This window comes from Elephantulus edwardii, unplaced genomic scaffold (assembly GCF_000299155.1).
Source record: "Elephantulus edwardii isolate Elephantulus edwardi_28Jun2011 unplaced genomic scaffold, EleEdw1.0 scaffold00539, whole genome shotgun sequence".
Lineage (NCBI taxonomy): Eukaryota > Metazoa > Chordata > Mammalia > Macroscelidea > Macroscelididae > Elephantulus > Elephantulus edwardii.
In genome coordinates, this window is record NW_006400289.1 from 4,751 (window position 1) to 15,077 (window position 10,327).

The 10,327-nt window shown below is 39.7% G+C and overlaps 1 pseudogene; it reads left to right on the forward strand.

Moving 5' to 3' along the window:
- The first annotated feature begins 41 nt into the window (after window positions 1-41).
- Window positions 42-9,685, forward strand: LOC102866621 (annotated as a pseudogene).
- The last annotated feature ends 642 nt before the right edge of the window (window positions 9,686-10,327 follow it).

Below are 10,327 nucleotides of genomic sequence, written 5' to 3' on the forward strand. Positions count from 1 at the left end.
GTCGGAGCCGCGGAGCTGCGAGCGCACGGGCGGGAGGACGGATGGACGGACTGAAGCGGCACGCAGCTCCCCGCCGCTCCTGCCGCCCGCGCCGCCGCCGCTCCCCGCTGCCCCGCGCCGCCACTCACAACTATTCTAAGCTGACCCATACTGTAGTAGAAAATCTGAACAGATCCATTACAAAAGAAGAATTCAACAGATAATAAAACAACTTCCAACAAACCAAAAGCCCTTGACTAGATGGTTTTACAAGTGAACTTTCTCAAACATTCAGAGAAAAACTGTCACCAATTCTACATAAAATATTACAGAATATATAAAGAGATAGAATTCTCCCAGACTCATTCTACGAAGGAAACATATCCTTGATACCAAAGTTAGCTAAAGTAACCAACAAAATAGAAAAGTATAGGCCTATATCTCTCATGATTGGAAGCAGAAGTGGCATCCACTTCCTAAATAACATGCCTCTGAAAACCCTATGAACTTGGATAAAAGTTAATAGGTATAGAGGGGCTTCAAGCCTTTTATTCATAGGGTCACTATGAGTCATGCTCCACTCAAAGGTAATCAACAACAACATATCTCCCATGAACATAGATGCAAAAACATCCTGGCCAAGGGAATTAAATAGTACATCAAAAAAACAATTCACCATGACCATGTGGGACTCATAACAGGCATGAAAGGATGGTTCAACATTAAAAACAAAACCAAAAACAATAAAAAACAACAACAAAAAACACCAAAAAAACCCAACCACAAACCAACAAAGAAAAACAAACCCAAAAATAAATAATGTAATTCCTCACTTAACAAAACAAAGAACAAAAAGCACATCATCCAATAAATTTATTCAGAAAAGGCCTTTAACAAAACCCAAAATTATGAAAACATTCAAAAAATAGGACGAGAGAGGAATTTTCTCAATAGTAATATGTACTTAGCAAAACCAACAGTTAACATCATTCTCAATTGAAAGAGATTAAAGATATTACCTTTGAGAAGAGAAAGTAAGCAAAGATGCCCATTATCACCTTTCCTAGTCAATACTGTATTCAAGAATTCTTATTAATAGCAATACAACATAAGGAAATAAGAGGTATCCAAATTAGCAAAGAGGAGGTAAAATTATCTCTCTACGCAGATGATAAGATAGTATATTTAGAAACCCCTAAAGATTCAGCGGGGAAAACAAAAACAAAACACCTATTGGACATAGCCGAATAATTCAGCAAAGTGAAAGGATATGGATTAGCATAAAAAAAATCAAATAGATTTCTCTACAGTGACAAAAACAAAGTACAGAAAAGGAGCTAAGACAAACAATACTTATCACAATTGCTAATCACAAGATTATATATTTAGGGGTAAATCTAACTAGAAACACAAAATGCCACTAAAAAATATAAAACATTACTACATCATACAAAAAGAGATCTGGAGAAATATGTTCATGCTTACATGTGAAAATTATAATTCTACCAGGTAGCTTACAAGTATAATCAATCTCAATGCAAATAACAATTTCGTTTTTCAGTGAGACAGAAAAGACAATTTCTAATTTCACCTTGAATGAAAAGAGACCTCAAATAAGCAAAGCACTCCTGAAAGAGAGAAACAGGGTAGGAGGCATCTCACTCCCTGATTCCAAATCCTTTTACACAGCTATGGTGGTCAAGACAGCATGGTATTGGTACAGTGACAGACACATAATAGAACATTGAAATAGAATTGAGAACCTAGAAATAAGCTCATCTAGAAATCAGTCAACTGACTTTTGACAAGGACATGAAATCATTTTAGTGGGGAAATGAAATTTTCTTTAACAAATGATGTTATCAAAATTGGAAAACCACTCTCCTTCTGTCCTCCCTAGTCATTGTCCAACTCTCTGATGCATAACAAGCGATTGCAAATACCATGACCTGTATCAGGCGCACCTTAGTCTCCAGAGAGACACTGTTGCTCCTGAGTACCTTTGAGAGGTCCCTAACGGCAGACTTTCCCATCGCGATACGCTTTTTGATTTCCTGACTGCTGGTACCAAGAGTGTTGACTGTGGAGCCGAGCAAAGTGAAGCTGTGAACACTCTCAATCACTTCGTCATCCATCCTGACGCTGCCAATTGGTCCAGTGGCGAGAATCTTTGTCTTCTTGACATTGAGCCTTAGTCCATACTGAAGGCTGCAGTCCTTGACCCTTCGCAGCAAGTGCATGAGGTCCTCCTCAGTTTCAGCAAGCAAGGTTGTGTCATCTGCATAACGGAGATTGTTAATAGATCTTCCACCAATCCTGATGCCACAATTCTCCTCATAGAGCCCAGCCTCTCGAATAATCTGCTCTGCATACATGTTGAAAAGGTATGAAGACAGGATGCATCCCTGGCGTACACCCTTCCCTATTTTGAACCATGCAGTGTTACCCTGCTCTGTTCTGACTACTGCCTCTTGGTCCAAGTATAGGTTTCGTATTAGCACAATTAAATGTTCTGGGATTCCCATTCTTCTCAGAGTCAGCCACAGTTTGTTATGATCCACACAGTCAAATGCCTTTGCATAGGGTCACCATGATGTGTAGTATTTTATGAGCTCCTTATTTTTCAGTGCTGCACAAAATCCATTGTGTGAATATACCACAGCTTCTCTATCCATCCATTTACTGATGGACACCTGGGTTGTTTCCATGTCTTTGATATCGTCAATAACGCAGCAACAAACATGAATGTGCATATATCTGTTTATGTGGCAGCCTTGGTTTCTTTAGGGTAAATTTCTGGTGGTGGTATTGCTGGGCCAAGTAGTATTTCTATTTCAACCTTTTTGCGAAAGCACCATACCAACTTTCATAGTTGTTGCACCATTTTCCATTCCTACCAACAGAGAAAGCACCATACCAACTTTCATAGTTGTTGCACCATTTTCCATTCCTACCAACAGAGAAAGCACCATACCAACTTTCATAGTTGTTGCACCATTTTCCATTCCTACCGTTGGTATGGTGCTTTCGCAAAAAGGTTGAAATAGAAATACTACTTGGCCCAGCAATACCACCACCAGAAATTTACCCTAAAGAAACCAAGGCTGCCACATAAAGAGATATATGCACATTCATGTTTATTGCTGCGTTATTCACGATATCAAAGACATGGAAACAACCCAGGTGTCCATCAGTAAATGAATGGGTAGAGAAGCTGTGGTATAATCACACAGTGGATCTTGTACAGCACTGAAAAATAAGGAGCTCATAAAATACTACACATCATGTTGACCCTGAAGGGCATTATGCTAAGTGAAATATCCCAGTCAAAAATTATAATCATTACATAACACCACTGTTATAAAACAAGACTGGCATGGGAGTTGGCGGAAACTAAGAAAAGAGGAGATAAATAATGAATATAACATTGAAACAGATGAAGGTAAGAACTCTTTAAAATGCATGTATGATTAGCCAAATCTGTATAACTACAGGCCAGAATAAAAGGTGCTTAGCAAACTGGACTAGAGGGTGGGCGTGGGGGAGGGAAAGTTATGCAGCAATGAATGAATGGATTGCTTTTTAAAGTGAACTAAGGGGGTGGGCGTAGGGAGGAAAATGTTCAACAATGAATGAATGAAAATCCAACTTTCTGTAAACTTTTGTAAAAATCACAATAACAAAATAAAGAAAGTTGCCCATAATGGGGGGTGGGGGCAGTGTAAGATACTCTTTTGTTTTTAAGGGAGGGGAGAAGAGAGAAAGAAAAAAAAAAGAGTAAGCATCAGAGTGATTTAGTTTGAGAGAGATGTGAATGTAGATCTCCTTTAAAACCTGGAAAAGGCAAGGAAATAAAAATCTTTGCTCCACTACCTCACCTCCCACCCTACTCTAGTGAAGCCTTCTTAACTCCAAAACCAGAGATAATAGACTTGCACTGTTTTAAGCCATCATATTTGTGATAATTAGAAAATTAATATAAATACAATTTAGATACCAGTATTTTACCATTATTAACCCAATTCTCTAGTTGTTTCTGCCTCACGGTGACTCCAAATACATCAGTAGAACCTTTCCATAGAGTTTTTAATGTCACTCTTGCTAACAGCAGAGAGGAAATTAAAAGGCAAATTGCATTGCGAAAGTCTGCTGTCAGATAACTCTCCAAAGTACTGAAGGGCAACGATGTCAGTCTGGAGACTAAGGCTCACCTGATACAGGCCATAGTCTTTGCAATTACTTGCAATGCATCAGAAAGCTGGTCAATGACTCGGGATGACAGGAGAATTGATGCCTTTGAGCTGTGGTTCTAGAGAAGAGTATTGAATATACCAAGGACTGCTAGAAGAACAAAGTTTTGTCCTAGAGAGGGTGAGACCAGGTTGCTTCTTGGAAGCAAGGATTCTAAAGTTTTGTCTGACATACTCTGGGTATGTTGGAAGGCGGGATTAGTCCTTGGAAAGGGATGTCATGCTTGGGAATTTGGAGGGACAGTGCAAGATAGAAAGTCCCTCAATGAGATGTATTGCCTCAGTGACTAGGGAAATGGGAGTAGGTGTGTCTGAGACAACAAGATTGTCACAGGATAGGCTAGTATTTAGGGCTGTTGTACACAGGGTAGCTCAGTTGCAGGTGACTCGATGGCACATAACAATTTTAAATTGCTTATACTGATTTTCATTCAGTCATGTACACTTTGTCTTATAACATTAATTACAATTACAGTTGTATGATGCCATTTACATTGACTTATCAAACATTTCACTGTACCTTTCATTTTCATTCACCATACCCACCCATTAATCACTGCTCCCTTTCTTTTCCCTCCTAAGATCACCATTCTATAGCATCAGGCCTTCTCAATTATTCCTATCTGTGTGTCAAACTTCCTTAGTCTCCTTTTTTCACCTTCTCCCTCTCATTTAATCAGTTACACAAGTCCTGTTCTAAATTTCTAATTGACATAAAATGTCTGATTATCCATTCATTTCTAATTGACCTTATATTCACATTTTCTGATAGTGTTTATTATTTTTACAAGTAGTTCACTAGGCCTACTTTACATTAATGATCATCTACATTTTTGCTTTGCCAAACATGGAGTATATTTCTTGAACATTAATCTTAGAATTAACTATTTCTCCAAGAAGTCTTTAAAATGTAATTCACTATTTTAAGATCACATTTACAGTATTGTTGTAATGTGCCGTCAAGTCATGTACCTTATGACAACAGATCTGAACTCTGTCTTATCCTGTCCCATCCTCACCATCTCTGACATATTTAAGCCTATTTTTTGCAGTCACTCTACCCACATGTTGTTTAAGGTTTTCCTCTCCTTTGCTAACGTTCCACCTTTCCTAGAATGGTGTTTCTTTCCCAAGGAATATTTCCTTCTAGGAATATGCTCAAGGTATGTGGCATAGAACTTCACCACTCTTGCCTCTAAGGAACACTCTCACCGTACCTTCTCCAAGACACATCAGTTGGTACTTTTGGTATTCCAAGGAATATTCAGTATTTTTCTCCAACACCCCAGCTTAGAGGCATCAGTTTTTCTATTGTCACCCTTATTCACTGTTCATTTCTCAAACACATGGCAAGTGATTGAAAAGACTATGGCTTAAATCATGCACACTTTAAACTGAAATAATTTATTTTCAAACTGACATCATTGGTCCTTGATCCTTTTAGGAAAGGTCTCTGATGGTAGACTCCCAATGTGATAGCTTTTGATTTCTTGACTACTAGTATCAAGGATGTTGATTGTGGATCCAGATCAGACTTGGTCATTGATAATGTCAATCTTTTCTCCATCTATCATGTTGCAGTCTACCAGGCCTTTGGTGAGGATTTTTGTTTTTTTAACATCTAAATTTAATGCATAATGAAGGCTTTAGTTTTTGATGTTCTGCAGAACAGATTTCAAGTTCTCCTCACTTTTAGCAAAGAAGATTGTGCCATATGCATAACACAGGTTGTTTCTGAGTCTTCCTTTGAATTTGATGTCACATTTTTCTTCAAATAGTACAGCTTCTTGATGTATTTGTTCAGTATGCAAACTGAACAGACATAGAAAAAGACTATAGCTCGTATGCACATTTTTCTGAATTTTGAAACATGTAGTGTTTACCTGCTTGGTTATTATTACCAAAAAGTTATTGCTCCTAGGCCATTTTATTTTTTTCTAAATTGCTTCTTTTTCATTTTAGTGAAGATTTACAAACCATACTGTTTTTTTATGCATTCATAGACATTTGTTTTTTTATTATTATTAATTTCAATGAACATTTACAGAGATTGTGGATTTCCATTCATTCATTGTTGTACTTTTCTGCCCCCCCCCACCTCCAGTTCGCTCTTTTTTAAAAGCAAAAGAAAAACTCCTTCATTTGTATATAACCCCCCCACACCCTCCCACCATCACCCGGAGTATACTCTACTCTGCGACCCTCATTCTGAACTCTTATGATAATCATAATGCCCTAAAATATATTACTTTTAAACTGTTCTCTCCCTCATCAGCTTCAATGCAGTATAGATAATTTATCCAGTTTTTCTCAGTCTTACCCCCACCCCGATGTCAGCCTCATTCTACAACAGTGGCACCATATTGTTTTATAAAATTATTATTATTGGCAGACCAGTGATGGAGGTGCAGACCAGTGACACAGGCAGTCTGATGTGCTGAGTATGGGTGACTTGGCAGCTTAATGTCTATGAATGAACCTCCCACTCTGCGCCCCTGGTCTCATCCCAGTCCTGCACCCCTGGTGGTGCCCCAAATCTGTAGGCATAGCCCCAAGTGGAGCTCAAGACCTGTGTCCCCTGAAGAGTCCCAAGGACACTGGGTAATCCTTCACACTGCACAGAGACCAACCAACATGGTGTGATATGGACAGCAGGATTTTGAGTCAGAACTTTTGATGGAACAATTAGTTTCAGAGATACAGGAACACAATGTCATGTCACAGATCCATCCATAGCCAGAAGCCACCAACCGAGCTGCTTTGGGACCAATCTGGCAGGAGAAAGGTTGGTGGATACTGGCTGAGTTCTGTTAAGCCCCACTAAGACCCAGTGGGTTTGTTGGAATTTGATTGAATTTTTCTGTGCCCCCACCAACCACCCATGATCAAGAAGGACAGTAGGATCCTGACTGGGTTTTCTTGGGCACCATCGATTGCCTGGGAGAGCACCCAAGGGCAAGTCCACTGATGGGAATTTGACTGAACTCTCTTGGGCCACGCCAAATGCCCAGGAACGAGAGGGTCAGTGGGAATTTGAGCAAACTTTTGTGGACACTGCACACCAGAAAGAGGTGAGTGGGTTGGTGGGAATTTGACTGAGAGTCTTCTCGGGTCCTGCTGCAAAAGGGCACCTGGGTAAGTGCCCAAGGGCAGGAACTGCTGAGTGAAAACCACTAGGTGGGAGATGGATAGCTGCATTTAGAATAGGGACCCCTTTCGTGAGCACACCCAGACAGTTGAGGTCTGAGTAAGGTCCTCCAAGTGGTTGACCTGCCCTTGTGGTCGCCCCACCCCCATGCCTACCCCACTCCATTTGGCTCCACACTTGTGCCTACACGTCCAGTCAATCAATTTGCTTTAATCCAGAACACCTTGATCTGAATTACCTAAAAGAGGCTGCCCTCACAGGCATTGATCTGACCTATACCTGGAGTCAGAAGTTCAGAGAAAAACACAAGTGAGGTAGCTGCCCAACTGATTTCTAGAGCATTGTCTTCAGTTCAAGAACATATTAATGTCTCATAGAAAGCAAACTATCTCACACACTACACAAGCTCAAAGCAAGATGTCACCCCAAAGGGTGACACAGAATCATTAGATTTCCTGAGGCCAGAAAGTCTGATGTAACTTTCTGACACAGAATTTAAAAGAGCAATGATTGAATATTTTCAATGGATAAAGACAAATTTGAAGAATTACAGTATACTACAAGCAAAAACCAGAAAGGGCTAAAAAAAAATCCCAAACCATGCAAATAACATAAATGAGTCATAAGCAGCACTGGAAAAACAAGAAGACCACTGTCCAAAATCTGAGGTTCAATGTTTTATATGCTGTCAAAATGATGGAGGGACACATGAGAAGAGCTAAAGAGATGGAACACAGATCTAGTGAAATAAAAGAGAATTGTCACCACTAATCTGCTAGAACCAAAAGCAGAATCACAAACAAAGGAAAAAGGAGAAAACCTAATAATAATAATATGGGATACCATCAAGAGAAATAGCATGCACATCATTGGAATCCCAGAAAAGGAAGAAGCAAGTAAAGACACCAAAAAAGTTGTGGAAGGATTGATTACTAGAGGAAAACTTCCCAGGCAAACTGAAGAATAAGAGAATATATACTCAAGAAGCTGAGAGACCACCATGTAGAATAGACCCCAAAAGAAAAACACCAAGGCATATCATTAAATTTGCCAGAACCAAATATAAGGAGAGAATCCTGAAAGAAGCAAGGGAGAAACAAAGAGTAACCTATAAGGGAAGGCAGATAAGATTAAGTGCCGATGTCTTAGCAGAAACCACACAAGCAAGAAGAGAGTGGAAGGACATATAAAACACTCAAAGAACACAATTGTCAATCAAGAATACTGTACCCAGCAAAATTACCCATCAAATATGAAGGAGAGATCAAGATATTCCCAGAAAAACAGAACCTAAGAGAGTTTGTAAAAACAAGACCGTGTTGCAGGAAATACTGAGAGATGCCCTTCTTACAGAGGTACTACAGAAAGCAGCATGGTCCAAAGTAACTAACCACAACTCCAAAAAAACTCAACAAAATGATAGCAATAAAACCCTGCCTTTCAATAATCACACTGAATGTGAATGGTTTGAATGCACCACTGAAGAGAAGAAGAGCAGTTCCCCCATGGTCCCATGGATCTGTGTCTTGCTTCAACACTGTTTGGGTAGAACCGACCCTGAGACTTCCCCCCTTCCAGCTTCCGACTACCCTCCAACTTCATATCCAGGAGTAACATTGGGACCATATTCACCATCTCCTATTTTTGGGACCAGGTAACACAGTTTTTTTGTAAGCCCCAAAACCTCGACCAACTCAGATCCATCAAAATTATTCTGTTGAAGCAGAAGCCAGCGTCAACCCTCTAGGCCTCTTACATCTACCTCTCTCTGGGTTTTTATTTTGACCACGAAGATGTGGCCTTGGAAGGCATGGGACACTTCTTCTGCGAGTTGAAGCACGAGGGTTCCAAGAGGCTCTTGAAGCTGCAAAACCAGTGTGGTGGTCGTGTCATCTTCCAAGATAACCAGAAGCCATCCCAGGATGAGTAGGGTAAACCCTGGACTCCATGTAAGCAACACTGGCCTTGGAGAAGAACCCTTCTGGATCTGCATGCCATGGGTTCTGTACACACTCACCCCCATCTCTGTGACTTTCTGGAGAACCACTTCCTGGATGAGGAATTGAAACTGCTGAAAAAGATGGGTGACCATCTGACCAATGTTAGAAGACTGGGCGGCCCCCAGGCAGGGCTGGGAGAGTATTTCTTTGAGCGTCTCACCAAGCACGAACAGAGGCCATGGGGACCTGCAGGGGGCACCTCTGTGTCTCCCTGCAATCAGCAGCAAGCTTCTCTTTCCCACCTTGATGTAGAATTTTATTCACCCAGAAGCCCCCTTGTCCAAGCTTTGGATCAAATGAAACAATAAATCTTTTTGCAACAGCTAAAAAAAGGAAAAAAAATAAGAAGAGTAGCAGTTTGGATAAAAACACACCAGAAAAATGAAGATAAAGAAGGACTAAAAATAAAAGGATGGGAAAAAATATACCAAGCAAATGACAACCAGAAAAAAGCAGGAGTAATGCTATTCATCTCCGATAAAATAAATTTGAAAACAAAAACCACCACAAAGGACAAGGAAGATCACTACATAATACTTAAAGGGTCAATAGGACAAGAAGACATAACAATAATAAATATCTATGAACCAAATGAAAGATCTGCAAAATATATAAAATAAATATTAACAAAACTGAAAAAAAGGAAATAGACAACAGTATTATAGTAGTTGGAGACTTCGATACAACATTCTGAAGAAAAGATAGAACTACCTGGAAAAAAAACCAAAAACAAGACAACTCAACAAAGATTCTAAAGAATTAAACCACACAATAAACCAACTTGACCTCATAGATATTTATATGCTAATGCACCCCCCAAAACACAGTATACCTTCTTCTCCAAAGTGCGTTGAACATTCTCCAGACTAGATCATATTTTAGGTCACAAGGCAAGCACCAATAAATTAAAAAACATAGAAATAATACAAAGCATCTTCTCAGACCACAAT